The following is a 23,753-nucleotide window of genomic DNA, read 5'->3' as shown; positions in this document are numbered from 1 at the left end:
CTTTTCTTTCCTTTTTGGGCTTTTCCTTTCTTTTCAGCACTTTCTCTTTTTTCCTTTAGCTTAGCTCCAAATCTGAAAGCAAACAAAAATACCAAAACGCGTAAAAAGAACAAATAAAATAAAACCTAAAAACAAATCTATAAACAAATCCGCGTCGGCGGCGCCAAAATTTGATGTGATTTTAGATAGTGGTAAATAGGTTGTCGTTCACTCGGACTTTGTTGAGATTGATTTTAAGAATTAAATAAAAGAAAATATAAATATATACAAAATATTGTCACAGGATGAAGAATTTACTGGGACTCAGGATTTCATTGTTTTTCATATTCAAGTGGTTCAGAAATTAATCCTAGGCAATTATAGCTCAAAATAAAAGAAATATTAACTTTATTCTTTGCCAAAGTAGATTTCAAACATTAGTTGTAAGTTGTGAGCGTGATGCATCAAAAATAATTAAAACTAAGCATGCGACATCAGACAAAATAACAAATAATTAATAGAAATCATAAAACAATTAAATTATATGCAAATAGTTATAAAAGAATTAATTTAATTACCACATGGCTGAAAAACAACTTCCTCCGTCGTCTCAGTGATGAGGTCTAGCTCCTCATGATAATACCAGAGACGATAACATGATTAAATAAATTTATTTTATTAATCACCATTGGAGTTCTCACAATAAACCGTACAATCCTTTTTCTAAAATAATAATAATCAGAAACAGTAGAAAATAGAATTGAAAGTATTAAACTCCAAATGAAATAACGCTCTTGGCTCCAGACTACCGGCTTCCCTAAATGTGCTCTCTAGCCCTCTATTTATACACACAAATACACATTACTCAAATATATTATTCCATAAATCTAAAATCTTCTTCTTTTTAATTAAAAATATCTTCAGAATTTTTCCTTCTCTTTATTCTATATATTTCTTTACTAAAGCCATATCTTCTTTAATTCGCAGAATAAAATCCAAGATAAAAGCTTCTAAGGATATCTTTCTTGTTTAATACAAGATAACTTCCTTTTTCTTCAAAACTTCATGTTTATAAGGCAAGAAGATATTCTTATCTTAAAGATAATAAATCCTTTACCGTTGACACCAAATTTCCCGTCAATTTTTCTTTTCAAATCAAGGAAGAAGATGGAGTCCCCTTAACCAGTGATGGGGTGCGATTAGCAGTTGGCTCCCTGGGGTGACCCTTATCAGTTAGGTGCCCCTTATCCAAAATTGAGAGTCCGAATAACATGTGTCCTCCGATGCCTTTACCAACATTTCGAGCCGAATTTTCAAAAAATGTTTATTGTCCAAAAATACCTACAAACACATAAAACACTATAATAAGTAGAAAATCAAGTACCAACAATATATAGTATTGAGATCAAATTAGACACAAAAATGTGTCTATCAGTTGTGTACAATTTTGTTATTCTCTTTTAGAGTATCAAATAAAGCTTTCTATTGCATCCATCGTCTCTCTTAAATTGTGTTGTCACGGGATGCACAACCTTTGATGTGCAAACATCTAAGGAAACCCCGCTTTCCTTTTGTTGGTCGCGGTTCACAAACGGGTCTGAGCCCATTAATGATCTCTTAAAGAAGAAGTTCGCGCACCCTCTTCTTCATCCCGTCAGTCCGCGTACGTGAACCTCTAGGGTTTTGTGTGCTTCCTCCATTGAAGTTTTTTTGGAGAAATTAAAAGAAAGGGTGTTCAAGATTCACTCCAAGTAAGTAAATTCCTCTTGTTCCTTTCAATTTATTAGATCCAATGATGAAGTATAAGGGCTCAAAAAGAAGTTCCAAAAGCTCAAATACCTCTAGCATGGATTTCCCCTGTGACCAAAATTCTCTTAGGATTAGGTTTGTGGATGATTCTTGTGCTAGAATTTTTGAAAAGATCTCATCTAAAGGTTTTATCCTAGAAAAGAAATTGGATCTATCTAGTGGGAATGAAGAGGATTTAGTTTGCTTCAAAAATTCAATCTTGGAAACATCTTTGATGGTCTTGGTCAAGGATTTGATTCTATCACAAGAATTTTCTATGCCAACATTCATGATGTTGATCTTAATAAGATGGAATTCAAATCCATGATAAATAGAGAAAGATTTATTGTTGATAGAGAATCAATTTCAAAGATTACCAACGTTCTGTTGGGAAACGTGCATCTTCCTAAACCAAGTGATGAACGACCATCACAAGATGATATATCTCTTGGGCTTTGCGGTAAGAAGGTGACTTGGAATCAAGGAAAGTTTCCTACTAATGATCTAAGTATTGTCTTAATGGCTTTTGGAAAACTTGGTATCTCCAATTTTTGTCCCTCCACAATTGAGAATTCTTGGTGGAGTCATGAGTTTGCGGAATTGGTTTATTTCCTTGAAACGGGTGTTCAAAGTCTCGATATTTGTGGTTTTATCATTTTTCAAATGACTTCGATGACTTCACCCATCAAGATGTTAGGTTACCCTTTCTTGATTGGTCAAATTTTCCGTGATCGTGGTTTTGATTCAATTGGAAACTCTCTTGGGGTTCCAAACCGGTTCGTCCCTGTACCTTCAGACGCATAAGGGAGAATGTGTGCAAAAGACAAAGAGATGCTTTCCTTAAAAATGGTGACCCTACCTCCTTGAGTCTTCTTCAAAAATTCACAAGGGTGTGTGTAAGGTCAATTCAAGGGTAAAGTGTGTCCAAGAACAAGTGTCATTAGTTGCAACGAAGTTTCCCGAGCTCAAGGAAGAATTGAACACAATTCAAGCATCTTGGAGTATCTCCGATGAAGAAGAGAATGAGTAAATGGTGTTTTTGTTTGCCTAGTAAATCTTCTATTTTTCTTGTTTTATTTAGAAGAATAACTAGAGTTTGGAATAGCCATTATTGTGATTACACATAGCTATGTCCAACGTTTTCATCTTCATTTTTTAGGTTTATTTGTTTAAATTCTAAAATTGTTTGGAAGATGATTTTTTGCAGTATTAATCTTTATGATTTTATATATTGGAATATTGTTATGGGATATGTGTGTTTACGTCCGTGAACTTGATTGTCCCATACTTTGTCAAAAGTAAAGTCGTTCATGAGTTGATATGTATATATTGATGAAAGAATGAATTGACTTTTGACAAATACAAAAGTTAAGCCTATTATGTCAATTCTTGATGAAAGATAGGTTAAAATCTTTTGTGTTCAAGGATTATGTATATTGAATGTCATTGTGCAAATGGTGATAGAAAATAGAATGAGTCTTTGCTTATTCCGCGGTATAAGGTCGATCTCCGATACACAATTTTTGTGTACATATTGTGTTGTTCCATAAGGTGTATTATGTTGAGCTCTATCGACTGAGTCATTGTTTTGACATAGTTGTTGTTCCATGAGATACTTTATGTCGAGCATGACCAATTAAATTGAATACTTTTGTGATTAGTTTAGTTGTGTATTTCGATTAGATTAATTATGGGTTTTCTTGTGATTAATCTAATTGAGAGTTTTTAAGTCTCCATAAGTTTACTTATGTTGAGCATGTTTGATTAAATTAATCTTGGGTTCTCCTATGGTTAATTTCATTAAATATTTTGGATTCAAATTCATACTCTTATGTGATTTGTTATGTCCAAAGAAATCCTTCTTTTCTCTTTGAAATTAAGGTCGCTCTTGTTGTTCTTTCGGGAATGACATTTTATGGGGAAGAGTTATTCATTGAACTTGTGCTTAGTTTCCAAATCTTTGCGGGGAGTGCGGCTGTGGAATATTATAGGGGTTATCTTGTATCTTTAAACTCCTTGATGAATGCATTTAGCTTCGGCTTTATGATTGCATCTAATTAATATGATATATGCTTTCTTTTGGTCATGAAATGTCTCTTTCGGAAATTTCATTAGGATCCCGTTCTTGTACCTTTGCCAATTTTATTGACAAAAAGGGGGAGAATTAATATGTAGTTCACACTAAAAATACATATGGTTTTCGGATCATTATGTAAGGGGGAGTGGTTTCCATGAGAGATGGAGTATTGACTAAGGGGGAGTGACATATCACCATAGTATTGTTGTTAAAGTTGTGATACAATTGAACTTTGACGTTGTGTAATGATACTCTGACACTGTATAACAATGATTGAGAACTCTTGTTTTCTCGTTGTTATAGCTACGTATTTTCAACAACGATGATGCTAAACTTACAACCTTTGGGATCATTGGAGTACTTGGAAGTGACGAAGATTTCGAGTAATGTTGAAGATTAGGCATGTTGAATAGGAGCTACAAAAGTTTATTTATATATTTTTTATATTCCATATGTATTGATAGTTTTGTCACTAAAATTGACAAAGGGGGAGATTGTTAGAGCATTTCTCGGTCGAACTCGCATGCGTTGCTATATCAAGCATGTTTTTCAATGTTAGTGATCAAAACTATAAGTCTTGATTTCTTGTCTACTATAGATAAGGTCTCAGACTAGGATAGAAAGTGTAGTTGAGATCAAGAACTTCATGACAATCATCATACAAGACGAAGGACTATTCAAGGAACTGGTGGATCTTCACCGACTAAAAGGTATGTGGAGACTTGAACTTATCTATCACTCAAAAGTCTATTTATCTCCTATCTTGAGACAAAAGTCGTTTTGCTATATAGACTTAGATTATATACATTTGGTATTTCGAGCCTAGTAACGAAAGTCATTTATGTTTTAATCACTTTAAAAATTGCTCTGACGAAAAATGGTTTGTGAATAACAACTATATAAAGTCCTCTGAGAATGTTTCAATGATTGAAATGAGAGTTTAGATTATATAACCATTGGAGGATATAAGCATTGTTTTGGAAACACATATATGTATAAGTCCTTATTCCTTGAACCGAAGTTTGCGAACTTTTTTGATCAAGTGAACCGGAGTAGTGCGTGAGCTAAGTCCGCGAACTGGCGAAGTTCTCAAACCCGAGAATTTCTGCTGGAGTTTGTGAACTCCATCCGGGAACTTAATTCCGCGAACCCAGTCCGCGAACTTGAGTAGGTTATATCTAAAAACGATGTTTGTGAACTTATTCATATTAACTAAGAAATGCGATTGCAAACCGTGGCTATATAGTTCATGAACTGATTCAAGTGAATCAAATCGTTTTTGCTTCAATTGTGTCTTGTGTAGTAGATGAGATTTCCTTGCAATTGAACAACTCTCTAACTAGTTCATTTGAGTCATTTGAACTAGTTATCGTGAAGAAGAATATGGTTGATATGAAAGTGATCATATGGCTAACCATTTGATTAACTATTGTTGAACCAACTAATGTACAAGTTTGGGTACGGTTACACAATCCTAGAAACGTGCATTTCATGTGTGTATAACAAGATATGTTTTCAATATAACGGTTGACAAATATTAGCTTGAATCTAATCAGGTTTTCATCTAACGGTGAATATTGAATGCTTTGTTACCAAGCTAACATTGATTGCAAACATTGATTTGAAAGACTATATAACGGAGAACTCTAGCAACTGGGAAACCTAATCCCCACACATTCTGTGTGATACTAGTTGTGCTAAGCTAGAGTCGATTCTCCTTTAACCTTTGGTTTCTTCTTCTATTCTACTTTAACCTTTGGTTTCTTCTTCTATTCTCCTTTAACCTTTGGTTTCTTCTTCTAAACCAGGTTAACGACTGATGTAGTTTTTTAAGTGGTAAATAAAGTTCGTTCAACTCGGACTTGTGTAGACTCAATTTCAGACATAATAATAGAAAACAATAAAAATAAAGAAAATATATACACAAGGTTTGTCACAATGTCGAGAGATTACTGAGACTCAGGATTCCACCAAACCTCATACCATGTGGTTCAAAAATCAATTCTTAGACAATTATAGCTCTTGTTTATTGACTCTAATTCTTTGCCAGGGTAGATTTTAAAAAGATTAACTGTAAATCACTAGAATGATGCATCAAAAGCACTTAGACCAAGCATACATCATCATACGACTTCACAACTAATTAAGAAAAATCATAAAACGATTAAATTAATGCAAAAAGTCATAAAAAGAATAAAATAAAATTACCACTGGTATGAAATATGGCTTCCTCCGTCATCCCAGTGTTGGGGTTTAGCTACTCATATTATTCACGTGCTCAAAATAGTTGTTCATAGCTCAAATAGGTGAAAAACAAGAGAAAACTAATAAAACAGACAGTTTGCAACGCTGCAACGGTGTTACAAACATCTGTTACAACGGGTTGGACTGTTACAGAGAAAAGATGACAAGCTTATGATATATGTTATCTATTATTGTTGAATAACGATACTTCTGTTATGCTGTTTGAAAAAGACTCCCTCTGCGACTGTCTTCGTCTGTCCAATGTTCTTCAGCTTCGTCTTCTTCCTCCTGCTGCTGCAACTTTCTCTGCAGCGTGATTTCTTCGTACCAGAGCTTCCCCTAAACTACGTAAAGGCCCCAAACTACTCGATAGCCCCTTTTGGAACTCCAAGCAACATATATATATATATATATATATGTCACAGCCCAATCAAGTCTCCAAGAAAGCTCTGATTTTCTTCCTTTACTTTTTCCAAAAGTTACGGATATAATTTCCATATTTTCTTCACACGTCTCCCTGTTTAGTCCAAACTCTCCTTTGTTGATAGATTCGAATCCATAAGGAGATATTCACTATCCCATTCCCCACGTACTACCAAATTTATCCGAACATAAAATCCATCAAAAACTACTCCCCCGTTTCACCGTGTTTATAAATGACAATCTTTTTCTTTACGTAAATAAGTTCATTGTTGATCCTGTGAAACATGGTAATGCAAATCAAAATTCGAGAAGAAATCCGACTAAATCTCGCCCAAACTCAATCCACAAAGACCCGAGTATTACTCCTCCCGTGTTTCATCAAATCTCGATTATCAAGCCAAATACAACTGAATTGAACACCCATACAGGCCCTGTTTCGCCTGTTTTAGGAAATCTTCCCATATCCCCCTTTATTTTCGATTTTAATCCACGTACCTTGCATGTATGATCAAACCAAGCCCAAACCAACTTGGTATGCTGAAAATCCACGAGAATATCACGTCCAAATCCAATTCAGGGAGTTCGCTGTTGATAATAATTTTCCAGCCAAAATTCAGTGCGATTAAACCATAGAGATGGTGTCCCCCTAACAATGGCTGGGGTGGGAATAGCTGGTTGGGTTCCCCTTAGTAATTTGGGTACCCCTTATCCATTGCTAGGGGTCCCTTTAGCGATTTTCTGGGGTATTTTTAATACTTTTCCTGGGTGCGTTTAACACTTCTTCCGGGTCCCAACAACATTTCTTCGGGGTGTATTTAGTGATTCCTCCGGAGAGTGCAAACATCACTTTTCGAGCCAATTTCGCCGCAAAAGTTTATTTTTCCAAAAACACCTACAAAGACATAAAAAGCCAAAATAAATACAAAATCGAGCACTAACAATATATACAATTGAGATTATATCAGACACAAAAATGTGTCTATCAAATACCCCCAAAGCTATTATTTGCTAGTCCTCGAGCAAAAATAAAATAGAAATAAAATCCTAACTCACTGTCGCAGGCATCGTCGATTGCATTTAGCGTATGCAATAAGCCTTTAAACCCCTAGGTGTCCCTAGTGGCGGAGTGTTGTGGAGAGCTTACCAGAGGTATGCTCACAAAACCTTTTTACTCCATACCCTAGCTATCTACACAGAACCTTGGAAGGCACTAAAGAATCTCCTTGGTTGGCATACTTATTGACTACAGGAGGAAGTATCCTGATGCGAAATTCCAATTGTTGTACACGAGTTTGCACTCAAGCATACTAAAATTCATATGAAGTGACAGAGCTCTACTCAGATAGTCGCACTATGAACATCAATATCCGGAGTCAAAACTAATCACATAGATAGATCAAGAAGATGGATATAGAAAAACATAGATGGTTTTGATGTTTACTAGGTGAACGGTGTTTCTCATATCTGTCTGAAGGCCTCCGCCAAAATGAACCTATCCTAATGGAATGAGATACTAGTCTGACTAATATCAACACTGGCATATACAAGGGAACCAGTGATTGATAATCCTAACTCTAGGTCAACACAACTGGCATATACAAGGGTTCCAGTGGTCGACTTTATTGAATTTATTCCAGTTGGTCTGATGGTCTGGTCTTTTTTTTTTCTTTTTTTTTCAACTTCTTTTTTTTGTATCTCAATCACTCTAATTCACCCAGCATTGGTAACAACTTGAATCGTGAGCCCCACCTAATCACTTAGAGAAACATAGTTTAAAAACAAAACAAAATAAAAACAGAAGTGAAAAGGACTCAACGAGATATGGTGAAACTATCATGTTATTTCTAACACCTGAGCTCTGTGCTTTTATGAATAGACTCTTTAGATGTTTCCATCTAGTCAGATTGGTTCCTCAACTCCTACAACCAAAATGCTTCCATCCAATTAGATTGGTTAGTGTCATCCTTAATAGGGATAAATTTCTATGCTCTGGAGTTTAATTATGCAACTAAAAAGTTTCTCCTATACCCCCAAACTTAAATCTAACATTGTCCTCAATGTTCTAAAGATCAAATTAAAAGCATGAACAAGGAGAAACTGTTACCATTGGAAGCAAAAGAGATAAGGAAAGATATTATCGTGTTGTATGAGAATGAGTTACCTCCCAAGAAGTGCTAAGTTTAATGTCTTCAGCCAGACTAAGAAAGTATTAGTCACCTTATAAAATCATAAAGTAATAGCCAAAATATCTGTGGGTCATGAAAACCAAATAGAGCTATCACAAGTAAAAGGAATTTGCAACATGCCAAGAAAATGAACAAATAAAGCACACCCTTGTATAGTTTCTTGTTTAAGACAACTACATCTAGTTGTGGTTCAGGTTCAGGATCTATAACTGGGTCCAAATAAAATATTTTCATGGGTTGCATTTCCTCATAGGTTAGATCCAAATGTTCAGGTTCTAGAGTCTGGAAAAACTCAAATAAAAACTTAGAAACACATAATAATAACCTGAATAATTGAGGATCCTCTAAGTCAATCAGATTTGACTTACACAGCTGACCACAATGAGAGTGGTGATCTTCCTTAAACAAGTATGTCGACTCTAATCTCCTAAAGTAATTAGGTTTAGTCTCAAAACTTAATATTCGACACATTTGAAAATCAAACATTCCCACATTTGGAAGAAAAACATTTGGTGGGAAAAAAAAGTCAATCTGGGTATCATAGCCTGGGTAAACCACATCAACCAGAGGATGGGTTTCTAATAATTGAAATTTCTTGTGGACATCACTAGGTTCAGGAAAACGTGTATGGAGATAATATTGTAAAATGGTTGAGGCATATATGTCAAGTCCCAAGTGAGGGATCTCTGTAAGAGCTAAAGGTAAGGCACAAGGAGAATGATAATCACCCCCAAACTTAGAGTTTTGGGTGTCTCTAGATAGACTAGTTACAATTTCCTTAATTTCTAGATCATCAGAATCCTGAAAATGGTCCATTTCTTCGTGTATATTATACTCAGGTGATGCATCCTCACTCATATTTAAAAGCTGTACGAGTTCATCTTCTTCGTCTAAGACTAATGTTTCTAAGTCTTGGGACTCTAAAACAATATTCTCAGAATAAACTCGTTCCTCTAAAACATTATCGACTTCGTAAACAGGAAATACTACATCGTCTAAAACGGGGGTATTGCTAGTCAAATCCTCGTCCTTTTGAATGGGTGAATAATTATTAAAATTATTTTGATTTGAACTAGAAATAATATTATTATTAAGCTCAGTTGGAGTAGCAAATTCCTGATCACTATGCCTATTTATTTCAAATTCTTCATCAACACTATCCTCATCATAATCATTATAATAACATGAAAATGGTTGAACCTCATCTAAACAAGTAGTGTAACCAATTTTATCCTCGTCATCCTGTTTATGCAAATAACTATCCTCATTTTCAAGGGTATTATTGGAGACACTATATTGAAATAAGATTATTTCGAGCAATTCTTTCGTTCGTCTCAGCTATCAGCTTGAGGGATTCCTCTAAAGAAAGTTTTCTTTCGTCATAAACTAATTTATTCATCTCAGCTATCCTACGTGTCGACTCTTCTAACTTCCTGAGAGACTCTTCTATAGGAGAAATGTAAGAATTTTGCTCATATGACTGGTGCGTATGTGGATAGTAATTGGGCTCACCATGGTATGGACCATAATCTTCAAAAGGCTGATGTTCCCAACCACTATTCACACTATGGTCAAAGTAGTAACATCCATTTTGAAACTCAGTCGGATATTCGTTGTATTGGCTATTGTAATACCAGTTCGACATTCTACTGCAGGGGTGTGAGTTGTCACACAAAATAAAACCCACTGACAGGGGATTCATGGGTGGATAGAGTCTACCTCCCGTACCATACGGGCGATGAACCGTTGAAGTCGACTCAGGCCACCGATTCCTATGTCAGTGTACGAACCCGAGGGGCCGAGACAGTATCGTAACTGTCGTCCTTCCCTGCAAACAGTTTATATTTAATTTTTAACCCTTCCTTAGGGTTTCAAAATAATAATAATGTCCAGTCCAAAAATAAAAATGTCCAAAAAGGAAAAGAAAAATTACAAAAATAAAATCCTATTTATAGTTTCTAAAATAAAATAAAAATAACTATATACAAAATCTTCTTCTTCACTCCTTTCAGATTCCTCTTTTCTTTTTTTCTTTGGCGATGCTTTCCTTTTATAATACTTTTCTTTCCTTGTAGCTTCGCTCCAAATCTGAAAAGAATCGAAAAAATACCAAAACGCGTAAAAAAGAACAAAAAAATAATAAAAATAAAAATAAACCTAAAACAAATCTAAATACAAATCCGCATCGGCGGCGCCAAAAGTTGATGTAGTTTTTTAAGTGGTAAATAAAGTTCGTTCAACTCGGACTTGTGTAGACTCAATTTCAGACATAATAATAGAAAACAATAAAAATAAAGAAAATATATACACAAGGTTTGTCACAATGTCGAGAGATTACTGAGACTCAGGATTCCACCAAACCTCATACTATGTGGTTCAAAAATCAATTCTTAGACAATTATAGCTCTTGTTTATTGACTCTAATTCTTTGCCAGGGTAGATTTTAAAAAGATTAACTGTAAATCACTAGAATGATGCATCAAAAGCACTTAGACCGAGCATACATCATCATACGACTTCACAACTAATTAAGAAAAATCATAAAACGATTAAATTAATGCAAAAAGTCATAAAAAGAATTAAATAAAATTACCACTCGTATGAAATATGGCTTCCTCCGTCATCCCAGTGTTGGGGTTTAGCTCCTCATATTATTCACGTGCTCAAAATAGTTGTTCATAGCTCAAATAGGTGAAAAACAAGAGAAAACTAATAAAGCAGACAGTTTGCAACGCTGCAACGGTGTTACAAACAGCTGTTACAACGGGTTGGACTGTTACATAGAAAAGATAACAAGCTTATGATATATGTTATCTATTATTGTTGAACAACGATACTTCTGTTATGCTGTTTGAAAAAGACTCCCCCTGCAACTGTCTTCGTCTGTCCAATGTTCTTCAGCTTCGTCTTCTTCCTCCTGCTGCTGCAACTTTCTGTGCAGCGTGATTTTTGCGTAACAGAGCTTCCCCTAAACTACGTAAAGGCCCCAAACTACTCGATAGCCCATTTTGGAACTCCAAGCAACATATATATATGCCACAGCCCAATCAAGTCTCCAAGAAATCTCTGATTTTCTTCCTTTACTTTTTCCAAAAGTTACGGATATAATTTCCATATTTTCTTCACACGTCTCCCTGTTTAGTCCAAACTCTCCTTTGTTGATAGATTCAAATCCATAAGGAGATATTCACTATCCCATTCCCCACGTACTAATAAATTTAGCCGAACATAAAATCCGTGAACAACTATTCCCCTGTTTCACCGTGTTTATAAATGACAATCTTTTTCTTTACGTAAATAAGTTCATTGTTGATCCTGTGAAATAGGGTAATGCAAATCAAAATCCGAGAAGAAATCCGACTAAATCTCGCCCAAACTCAATCCACAAAGACCCGAGTATTACTCCTCCCGTGTTTCATCAAATCTAGATTATCAAGCCCAATACAAATGAATTGAACACCCATACAGGCCCTGTTTCGCCTGTTTTAGGAAATCTTCACATATCTCCCTTTAATTTCGATTTTAATCCACGTACCTTGCATGTATGATCAAACCAAGCCCAAACCAACTTGGTCTGCTGAAAATCCACGAGAATATCACGTCCAAATCCAATTCAGGGAGTTCGTTGTTGATAATAATTTTCCAGCCAAAATTCAGTGCGTTTAAACCATAAAGATGGTGTCCCTCTAACAATGGTTGGGGTGGGAATAGCTGGTTGGGTTCCCCTTAGTAATTTGGGTACCCCTTATCCATTGCTAGGGGTCCCTTTAGCGATTTTCTGGGGTATTTTTAATACTTTTCCTGGGTGCGTTTAACACTTCGTCCGGGTGCCAACAACATTTCTTCGGGGTGTATTTAGTGATTCCTCCGGATAGTGCAAACATCACTTTTCGAGCCAATTTCGCCGCAAAAGTTTATTTTTCCAAAAACACCTACAAAGACATAAAAAGCCAAAATAAATACAAAATCGAGCACTAACAATATATACAATTGAGATTATATCAGACACAAAAATGTGTCTATCAACGACTTAAAGATTTCATTGGGATTGTGAAGCCAGACCGATACTACTTTATCGTAGTTGTGTGATCTGATCTTGTTGTTTCTATCGTACGAGTACAATTGTAATAATTGGCTTGATATTTCTATCTCCGATAGGCAAGATAAAAGGTAATCACAAACATCTTCGTCTCATCGTTTGTGATTCCACAATATCTTTTTCGCTGCGTCGATTAAGACTATTGTGAGGTGATTGATAATACTAGGCTGTTCTTCGGGAATATAAGTCTGGATTATCAATTGGTTCCTGTTCACCTTGATTTATCAAAAGATGGAACAAAACTCATAGGTATATTCGTGGGAGACGGATTTATCTATTATCATATACTTTTCTGTGTGGTACAGATTTGTTTATTAAAGTCTTCGACTTTGGGTCGTAGCATCTCTTAGTTGTGGGTGAGATCAGCTAAGGGAATCAAGTACGTAGTATCCTGCTGGGATCAGAGACGTAGAAGCATAACTGTACCTTGGATCAGTGTGAGATTGGTTGGGGTTCAACTACAGTCCAGACCGAAGTTAGTTTGGAGTAGGCTAGTGTCTGTAGCGGCTTAATACAGTGTGTGTTCAATCTGGACTAGGTCCCAGAGTTTTTCTGCATTTACGGTTTCCTCGTTAACAAAATTATGGTGTCTGTGTTATTTCTTTTCCGCATTATATTTTGATATATAATTGAAATATCACAGATTATGCATTGATCAATCAATTAGAATATCCGACCTTTTGGTTGTTGATTTAAATTGATTGACACTTGGATATTGGTATTTGGTACCATCCAAGTTAGCTCTCTAGTATTTGATAAAGACTCGCAGATTTCTATTTGCTTGAGTATATATCAAATCGAGAGATTGAGATATAAACTCTTTGATATGCTTTTTATCTAGATTGAGTCTGACTGTCTAGTTGATTCTCTATAAAGTATATTGGAGTTTGTCCATACAGACTGCTAAGAGAAATATTGGGTGTGGTTGTTAGACCTCCGTTTTTTCAGAATGAATGAAATTTAGCGTTTTAATTTATCTAATTTTAAATATATATATATATATATATATATATATATATATATATATATATATGTATATATAATGGAAGAAAAATCAGACAATGGAAATTTAGGGTCAATTATAGCTAGGATTAATCATAATGTAACCTAGCCGTATGTAGCTTACGGTTGGGAAGTTTTTAAAAGTGGGACTTCCCAACTGAAATTGGTATAACCCATTCTTAAGTCCTTCTGGAATTCGTTTTACGGCGGGGAAATTCAAAGACCCATTGTTTTTTCTTTTATAAAGTGAGCAAACATAGTGAGTGATTCAATTCTCGATTTCATTGGGAAACTTAAACATTTTATTGATGCGGCGGTAACGTGGGGAAAAAATTGGCCGTCGGGATGCTTTGTCGTTCCAGCCGTAAGTCCATATTTACGGCTTGGAGTTCATGATGACCTGGTCGTAACTGATAGTTATATTAGGAGTTAATGATTTCCCAGTCGTACTATTTCTGGTGGCTGAAAATTTAGGGTTTTTAGAAAGAAAAAATTCAAATTTTTGCAATTAGAAGCTTGAAAATTGAAATTGGATTAAGTTAGAGGTTACCCACTATGTTGACCTTGAACATTTGTTTCTTCATTTTCTTCTTTTTGGATTGGTCCTTTAAAATAATAATAACGTTCGTAAGTTTGATTAGTTTGAGTTAAAATTTCTAGATTATCTGAAAAATCTGGCAACATGTGATCATTGTTGATGGACATTAATATGTTATCAGGTTTTGAAGATTAAGAACCATTTACATCAGAACTCTTATTTGAATCGCTCATATTGAAAGAAAAAAAATTCCAAAAAATACTCCTTCGTCTTCTCCCTCTAAAAGCATTTTCTTTTTAGATTCTGATTTTCAATCACTAACTTATAAAAGTAGACTAAAATAAAGTAATAGTAACACTTTCGCATAAATCGAGGGACTAACCGTTTATTATCAAAGATATTTAGCTGAGCATTCTCCTATGCTGCACGGACACATCTAAAAAGATGTTGTACCCGTGTCAGGCACACGACCAGATATAGCACACTTACAACACTTCCCGACAGTGGTGTACAAGCCGCATCATGTGTCCCGTAAAAGTCGATATTGAACACTTTACAGACACTAATCGGATACTTTCGGACACACCATAAATGATTCATTAAAGTGAATGTGAAGTTAATTCATTCTCATTTAATCAAATCCAAACATCATTTATGAAAAACTTAATCACTTTTAAATCACTATTAATTTTATTTAGTTAGTAATTAAATATTTTAATTTTGTTGAGTTAGGTTGTTTTAGAATCTCATTCTCTTATTTTGCTGAGCGTTCTTTTTTTCTTTCTTTTAGAGCAAGTCTTATGGTGGAATCCATCCATCTTCCATCTTCCACGCCACCTCAGCACTTGGAACTGTGGATGGAAGCGCAAGTGTAATGGTGGAATAGTAGAAACGCTATTCTTAATGGGGATAAAAAAACGCAATTAAGAATGGAGCTAAAAAGACGCAATTAAGAATGGAGCTTTTTTTTTCCAGCCGTTAGATTTCAACAACTCATTTTAAATTTACGGATAAAAAAAAACGCAATTCTTAATTGCGTTTTTTTAGCTCCATTCTTAATTGCGTTTAACGCTATTCTGGCGTTCAGATGGATTCCACGAACCCTTCCATGAAACCGTGGAACCTTGCTTGGATTTTCTATGAAAGACCCCAACTTGGAAGCCACTAGACTTGACATTCCATGGTTTTTCCATACTTGGAATAGTTTGGATTCCACCATAAGACTTCCTCTTAATGAACGTGGGTCGTTCACCATGATTTATAAAGGGAATACCAGTTCTACTAAGTGTTGATACCGTTTTATATAGGAGAAAAAGATCTCACCGATCCTGACCGTTGAATCGATGACATGGTATCAACACTTAGTAGGGTATCCCCTTTATAAATGGGGAAGGGGAACTTTTTTCTTCTTCTAGAACATGTCGAATGAAACCATGCTTCATATTGACATAATACGTGTCCGTAACTCACCCTCCACGTGACAGAGAAAAACATACATATCCGTTATCTATCCATCTGAACTGCATTAAAAGGACGGAGAGCAAATCTTTTTGACATTACATAATTACTCCCTTCGTCCCCAATATACTGGCGGAAAAGTGAATTTCTCTTAGAATAAGAAATTTTATTGATTTCCTACATTTCCATCCTCTTTTCTGTTTTATCCTTTGTATAATTTACAACATTAGAAACAAAACTTAATTATAGTTATAACTATCTATGATAAATAAGGATAATATATGAAAAAACCCATCTTGAAATTGAAAATCCACCTATTTAATGGGACTACAATTTTTTACAACTCTGCCTGTATGTAGGGGACGCAGGGAGTAATTAGTAAAATGATCCTCCTCCATTTAAGTAGAATACACCAAATTCAGTCCAGCTCAACCTCTGCCCATCGTTTTAGCTTGCAGATTCGTGATATCCTCAAAATCAATAGTGGATGAAACCTGAGGAAAATTATTTTATAATACTCTCGAGGTCCACTATATATACATAACATCACTCTTCTTTAATAACCCAATACCATTTGGAATTTTTCGATCTCTCCAAGAAAGAAAAGAAACCATGTGAGACAGTGAGAGACAAACAGATGTGAAGTTTTGTAAGAGATATCAAGAATACATGAAAGAACTGGAGAAAGATTTGCCCGGGGTTCAATTCAAGAAGCATAAGAAGATATTTAAAAAATGTAGAAGAAGACGATTCCCATCCCAGACTGGCGATGATGACAAGCAATCAATTGCTCATTGTCCTAACCATTGCTCTGGTAAGTTGTTATTATATATTATTGTGGATACTCTTGTCATGGTGTATTGATTTGTATGTATTTGATAATGAAACTCTGTAGAAATTTTGGAAACACTTGTTAATTTGTGTTTTTGAGATCTCAATGTTCCAATTTGGTTGATCACTTTAATGGGAAAACATCATTTGCAGTCACTTTAATGGAGGAGGATCACTTTAATGCAAGTTTGCCTTGCATTTTCTTCTCAACCAACGTTCCTTCCCCATATATGTCTTATTTGCATTTCTACAAATTAGATTAGGGGAGGAAAAATCATTCACCAACTCTCGAAGCCGCATCTTGCAATGGCCATGCCCAAATGAAGCTTCATCGTGACAGATGATGCAATATGGGTCTCCGGCATTGGCCTTACTCACGTGGTTGTAAGCCAGTGATGCCAATAAATTCGATAAATCGCATTTGGCACGCATAAATGCATGCCAAAGCGTCGCGGCATTCGCTTCCCGTAGGAAATGCAAGGCAAACTTGCATTTTCTTCTCAACCAACGTCCCTTCCCTATATATGTCTTATTTGCATTTCTACAAATTAGATTAGGGGAGGAAAAATCATTCACCAACTCTCGAGGCCGCATCTTGCAATGGCAATGCCCAAATGAAGCTTCATCGTTTCAAATGAAGCTTCATCGTGACAGATGATGCAATATGGGTCTCCGGCATTGGCCTTACTCACGTGGTTGTAAGCCAGTGATGCAATATGGGTCTCCGCATTCATAACCACTGACAACCCGTTTTTTAGAAGCTCTCCTTGTTTTAACATCCAGTTTACAATGTTGATGTAGTCTTTTGCATTCAGTAGATAAGTGTTCAGGGGTGATACAATGCTTTGCAAAGGAACACACATCATCCTGATGTTCTTCAGAAACAGGCTCAAATCCAAGCGGATAAGCTGGAGTTGATGAAGAAGACGCTGCAGACATCTCATCTAAATCCAGATTCACAATGAAAGTATTTTCCAAACCATTGAGATGTTGATATCTTCTTTTAGAGATGTTTAGTTTCCTCCAATGGCTCATAAAACTGATGGACACAAGATCTGTACATCAAAAATGATAAATATTCGGCTTTGTGAATTGCTTTAGACATCCGATGAAAGTATTTTCCAAACCATTGAGAGGTTGATTATTTTTGCTTTTAAAAAATTATCTTGGTGGACCACGACCTCAATACATGATAGATACCAATCTATACATCAAAACATATGAAGATTCGACTTTGTAAATTGTTTGGACAATCCCTTTTACTTTTTAATTTTCGATGTTACTCTGATTACCTATTTATGTGACTACACAAGCATGCCAAAATGGTTATGTTTCCTAAATTCATGGGAAATTTAACGAATGATGCAAGAAACATGCTTGATGTGTGGTATAAACTGTCTCAATATTTTTTTATCAACGATAGACAATGAATAAAAATGTGAAACTTGATCGCAAGATGTATGGACTAGACGGAAGCTAATGTTAAGGTTAATGGTTAAACGATCTCTAGTGAGAGCCCCAGTTTGAATGTCACAAAATTATTACATGGTGTGTTTGCTTTCATTTATTTTACATTTCAATGTCCATGAAGTGAGTAACTGAGTAAGGTTTGGTCATGAATGGAGCAACCTGATACCTTTGACGGATTTCCCAAGTATTTATTTTTGTGAAATTATTTGTCAAAAAAATTTACAACCTTAATATGGGTATGAAGTAGACATCAAGTTTATCTTTTTGTGATTTGACATGGGGGTCTGATTGTTTTGTAATTGATCACTTCCACTGTGTATGGTATATTATATATACACTGTGATTACAACCTTGAGATTTTGGAGTGAACTGAGCTGAAACTTTAGGATACAATTGGACCACTATGTTTCTGACTCGGTCAAACTTTCGGCAGATAAATATTTATCCGAGAGAGTGAGTTCAACTGTATGTTGATTGGAATTCTTATCTTTATAAGTCTGTTTCATCACAAAAGAAAAATTGTTCTACTCTCGTTTACAATTGGTTATTAATCTATAACTTTCAGTGCTAGGAGAATCACTATTTTAAGTCAACATTCTGGTATCACTTTTCACTATTTTAAGTCAACATTCTGGTATCACTTTTGCTTTTAACCATCAATAATGATATAGATGATGCGGCAACTGACATTAAAAAAAAAGTAGGAATTACCTATAGGTACTAGTTTAGTATTTTACATGTTATCTTCGGGTTTATTTATCTTCGGGTTTCAGAAAGTATTTTACATGGATTACAAGAAAAATTGTGAAAGGGAATCATGTTGCTATGGTTGAAGAAGGCAAAGAGTTGGTTACTTATGCAATGATCAATGCCATTGCCATACGGAAAATTCTCAAAAAGTATGACAAGGTAAAGATTCCAGACTTGAAAATATGTAATTGTTGAAGTGACGGATTTCTTATTGGCTTGTTTGCTGTCTTTTAACAGATTCATTACTCAAAGCAAGGGCAAGCATTTAAATCACAAGCGCAGAGTATGCATACTGAGATCCTTCAGTCTCCATGGCTATGTGAGCTAATAGCCTTTCACATTAACTTGAAGGAAACCAACAAAGAGATGAGGAATATACCCGGATTTTTTGAAGAGTGTTTGGTCACTTTTGATGGTGGGAAGCCATCACTATCCTTTTCCCTGTTTGATTCTGTCAAACTTGATATCGACTTGACGTGTTCCATATGCTTGGTGAGTTCATTGATTTTTTTCCTTCATGTTCCCACCATTCAATAGTCTCAACTCTCAAGTGTCAACAAAATGAAACTGTTTATGCGATAATCTGTGCACGACATCTTGCGTTTTTGTCATCACTGAAAATTAGGATCCCATCTTGTCAAGTGATACCAAGTATCCTGCAAAAGAGAATCAAGATTTTATCGATGCTCATTCTAGACTGGCTATTCATTATAAATTGACCCACTAGTAGTACTACCAATCAAATCCATTACACACTGACCAAAAGAGTTGAATTATGCTTGTATCAGGACACTATATTCGATGTGGTTTCTCTTACGTGCAGTCATATATTCTGTCACATGTGTGCCTGCTCTGCCTCATCAGTTACAATAGTGGATGGACTAAAGGCAGCGAATCCAAAAGCCAAATGCCCACTATGCCGATAGGTAAATCATGTTTCTGTTCCAAATTGTGTTACTGCCACATTTCATGCTACTGTAACGTTACTTGAGGAAGCCGCATGTTTATTTATATGATAGAAAATTTTGAAATGGGATTACAGGAAGGAGTATTCGAAGGTGTTGTGCACTTGGAAGAACTTAATATGTTGTTAAGTAGAAGGTACGTTTCATGTTTCATATATATGCTGTTACTGAGAAGCCACTACCACACTCCAGTTCTGATTCCATTTGAAACAAAACCCTTAAACCGTTTAGGTTATTCTCTACAGTTGTCCTGATTACTGGACCGAACGGCTTCAAAAGGAAAGAAGAGAGAGAGTTCGTCAAGCAAAGGAATACTGGGAATCTCATAATAGAGCTCTCATGGGAGTCTAGTTAACAGATTATTCAAATTCCCTCTTTTGTGATTTGTCATATTCTTTTGTATTCCTTGAATATCTTTGTCTAAAGGGTAAAGAACATGTTACCAGCTTAGGTTAAATCACTAGTTGTTAGCCTATATGGTCCATTCTTCCCTTTTTTTTTGGCTGATGTTGTTGGCGAGTGCATTTATCTGACAAAACATAATGTTTACAGTAATAAGTATGTTAATAGAGTTGAGCAGGGTTGTTTTTCTTATGAAAAATGGGTCATTTGTCCAAATATTTTTAAAACATGGTTCAAATGGACGAGTAAAAATTAGTATGGGTGAAATGGACAAAAAAAATTTAGCAAGGATGAAACTGGATTCATCTTGACTTAAACTTAAAATATAGCGAGGATAAAACTGGATGCATCATGTGTAAATTAAAAAATAAGAAAAAGTATTTAAAAATTGGTAGGATGGAACTGTTTAGCTATTTTTATATTTTTGTTTATTTAAACAGTATCAAAATCTAAGTGTCTTTTTCACCCAGGAATTATTGATTTTGGTCCTTTTAACCAATTTTGTGTTTTTCTTATAACTAACGGCATTTATAAAATATCTATTTTTGGGTATCAGTTTTGTAAAGAAGATTGATAAAATATACAGTAGTATGTTAATCAAATCTTAGTCTCGGCCGGCAGCGGTTAGTCTCAGCTAATATCTCTCAGTCAGTATCATGATTAACATGATTTGGAATATGCATCAGCGAGGGTCAAAACGATAGATTACATACGTATACCTGATAGGACGCCGGTACGTGACATGGCAAAGCAGACCATCCACCCATTTTACGCAAAAGTCAACTTCTTATTCATCGGGATACAAAAGTCCAACGACAGTTGATTCTCACGAATCTCACCTCTCCAATGATACATAAGATTCTCTTAATATCTGAAGGTCCGATCACTGATGTTGTCAATGTCATAGTTCCGAGCAAATGAGAAAATAAAAAATGATACATTCACAAAAGATGAAGCACCGATGATGCACCGTGAAAAAGTGTGTGAAGGGTAGTGGGGCCCACTCATGTCCCACCCCTATCCCAATGTAGTGAAGAGATATTTCTGACCATCCGATCCCTTTTTGGTGCCCACTTCGGTGCTGGGCTTCGATGATGTATCAAGACTCATAAGAAAATATTCAATGGAATTTCTTCAGTCACAGGTGGCCAATCATATCGTACCCCATATATTACGGACCAAAACCAAAAGTCCAACACCCATTTCAAGGAGTGTGGACGTAACAAAACAAAAATATTTCATTAATTATTCTAAACAGATTGTTATTTTAATAAAGAAAATAGGTTTTCACTTGATCTAAATTTTAAAAAGGTGAGAATATTTAAAAAATTTCTAGTGGAAATGTTCCTAAAATAATTGCTGTCTCGATAAATATTATCCTACTTGCAAAAGTCCAAAGCGTAATTTATCATTATAATTTGACCAAAGAATTTTGCATAAAATGTTTTATCAACATTTAGAATACATTTTTTTATACTATTCAACCTAGAGAGCTTTTGGTTGGCAGCCGAGCAACAAGCTGAGCGCCAATCCCTTTCTGAATAACAACACCCAGTCTATGAAAAATAAAATTACCTAAGCCACTACCAGCATCATTGTTGACTAAACAATTCTTTAGACGTTTGAAAAAACAAATAAAATCTTCACTAAGCTCCCCTAAAGTAGTAAAAGCTAAGACACCCAAACCATAACCATGAGAAACACATTCAGACAAATATTTAGTACGTTCGCGCGAAATTGCTCTCGAAATAGCCTGGCCTGGAATGAAGGCACGAACTCCATCACCGGTAAAGGGTGAGACACCAGTGACATCCATACACACATCTTGGCCATTTTCCCAATTGAGTACAAGGATATCCGCTGGACGTAAATCGTTGTTGTCATCTGATAAAATACCCAGAGCCGCTTCTTTGCGCGTAGGAACACCTGCTTTGTAACAGATATCGGTAGCTACATCACGAACTAAGTCATGACGAAACTTAATTCCAACATCCTTAGCACAATGAAGCGCATGATCACCGAAAATGTCCGTAGGTTTATTGCAACAAGATCATAAACCACCTTCGACGAACAAAGGAATACCAAGACGACAACAAACTACAACTCTGAACTGATGGGGACCCAAAAAAAGAAAATATACTCCCTCCGTCCTAAATTAATTGATCTAGTTGTAGTTTGCACAGTTCTTAATGTAAGGAGGAAAATGGAGTATATTTAAATATTTTTTTACAATTATACATAGATTTATCTCTTAAACTATACGACGGTTTTTCGTAAACTTTATACCGTTGAAAAACATTTTAAAACATCTACGTAAGGAATGTAAAAATGACTATCAAATTATACATATTTCTTATAGTAGAAATAATCAATTAAAAGGGTAGTTTTAGAGATATCCCCTTGATTAGTGAAATAACTCAATTATTTGTGGGACAAAATTTAAAACCAAATAAATCAATTAATTGGGACAGAGGGAGTAATAATAATTTGACCAAAGATTATAAGAAGTTGGAAGCAATGGTTTTTCTTTCTCCGAATGTTACATATTTGCTGAAGATGATGGTTTGGTGTCTGAACATCATAATTTGATCATAAATAAGACTCCTTCTCTCTCCTCTTTAAAGACGCCTTCTCTCTTCTCGTACGGATCATTATCTCTCCTCTTCACCTAACTCATGTTTTCCCGTCACCTTTTTCTCCCTATCGACTCTTTTTCTTTCTGTTGCGCCGTCTTGTAGCGCCTCAACGAATATTTTTGGCCGATAAAAGTATCGGAAAATTCTACCTGTTTTTCTCTTTTCTCCTTTGATGAAGCCTACCCAACTAACTTGATCTTCATAATTCTTTCTTGCTCGGTCTGTTTATGAGAATCACAATCACTACTGGCTGGATTTGTTTGCAATCACTTCTGGCTCAATTGGTTTATGAGAATCACAATCATCACCATCATCTGTGAATCACCTATTACTCCTCTTCTCCAGTTATCTCAATAAAAATCACAGGTCACATAAATCACTGTCAGTGCAACTGTCTCAACATCACAGCTCTAAAGCTCCACGGAAATAGGAAATCTCAAAGCAATTATTCAATCAATAAGCCACATTTGGTTAGGAACAGTAAGAATCACAAGAATCTCAAGAAAATCAACTCAGGAGGAACTGAATCCCCAACTCTTAAACACAATCACAAGCCTACTCAAGATACCCATGAGACTTCCAAATCTCATCTCACATTTCAACATTGGACCTCTACCCTTACCCTTGTTGCTTGGATTCATCTTTGCAATCCAAACCCCTTAATAATTCAAACCAACTCCCCTCTGACCCTCAACCCATCCTGCCATCCTTTTTCTAAGAAATTCCCTCACCATCAATTTCATTCTCAGTGGAAATATCTCCCAGGTTGGTTCAGATGGAACAACCTACTGCTTCAGACATTGCTGAACCCAAAAGAAGAAGCCTACCAACAGCATGGAAGAGGAATCTCTCAACTCAATCATTCTGAGAAAGCCAAAATATTCAAGGACTTGGACTCAACTATG

The 23,753-nt window shown here is 35.5% G+C and overlaps 1 pseudogene; it reads left to right on the top strand.

Annotated features, from left to right (window-relative positions):
* The window catches only part of LOC113360691, a 30,809-nt pseudogene extending 10,626 nt beyond the window's left edge, over positions 1-20,183 (top strand).
* The last annotated feature ends 3,570 nt before the right edge of the window (positions 20,184-23,753 follow it).

This window comes from Papaver somniferum, chromosome 3 (assembly GCF_003573695.1).
Source record: "Papaver somniferum cultivar HN1 chromosome 3, ASM357369v1, whole genome shotgun sequence".
Taxonomy (NCBI): domain Eukaryota; kingdom Viridiplantae; phylum Streptophyta; class Magnoliopsida; order Ranunculales; family Papaveraceae; genus Papaver; species Papaver somniferum.
The sequence above is the reverse complement of the archived record's forward strand: the minus strand, read 5'-3'. Positions and strand labels throughout refer to the sequence as shown.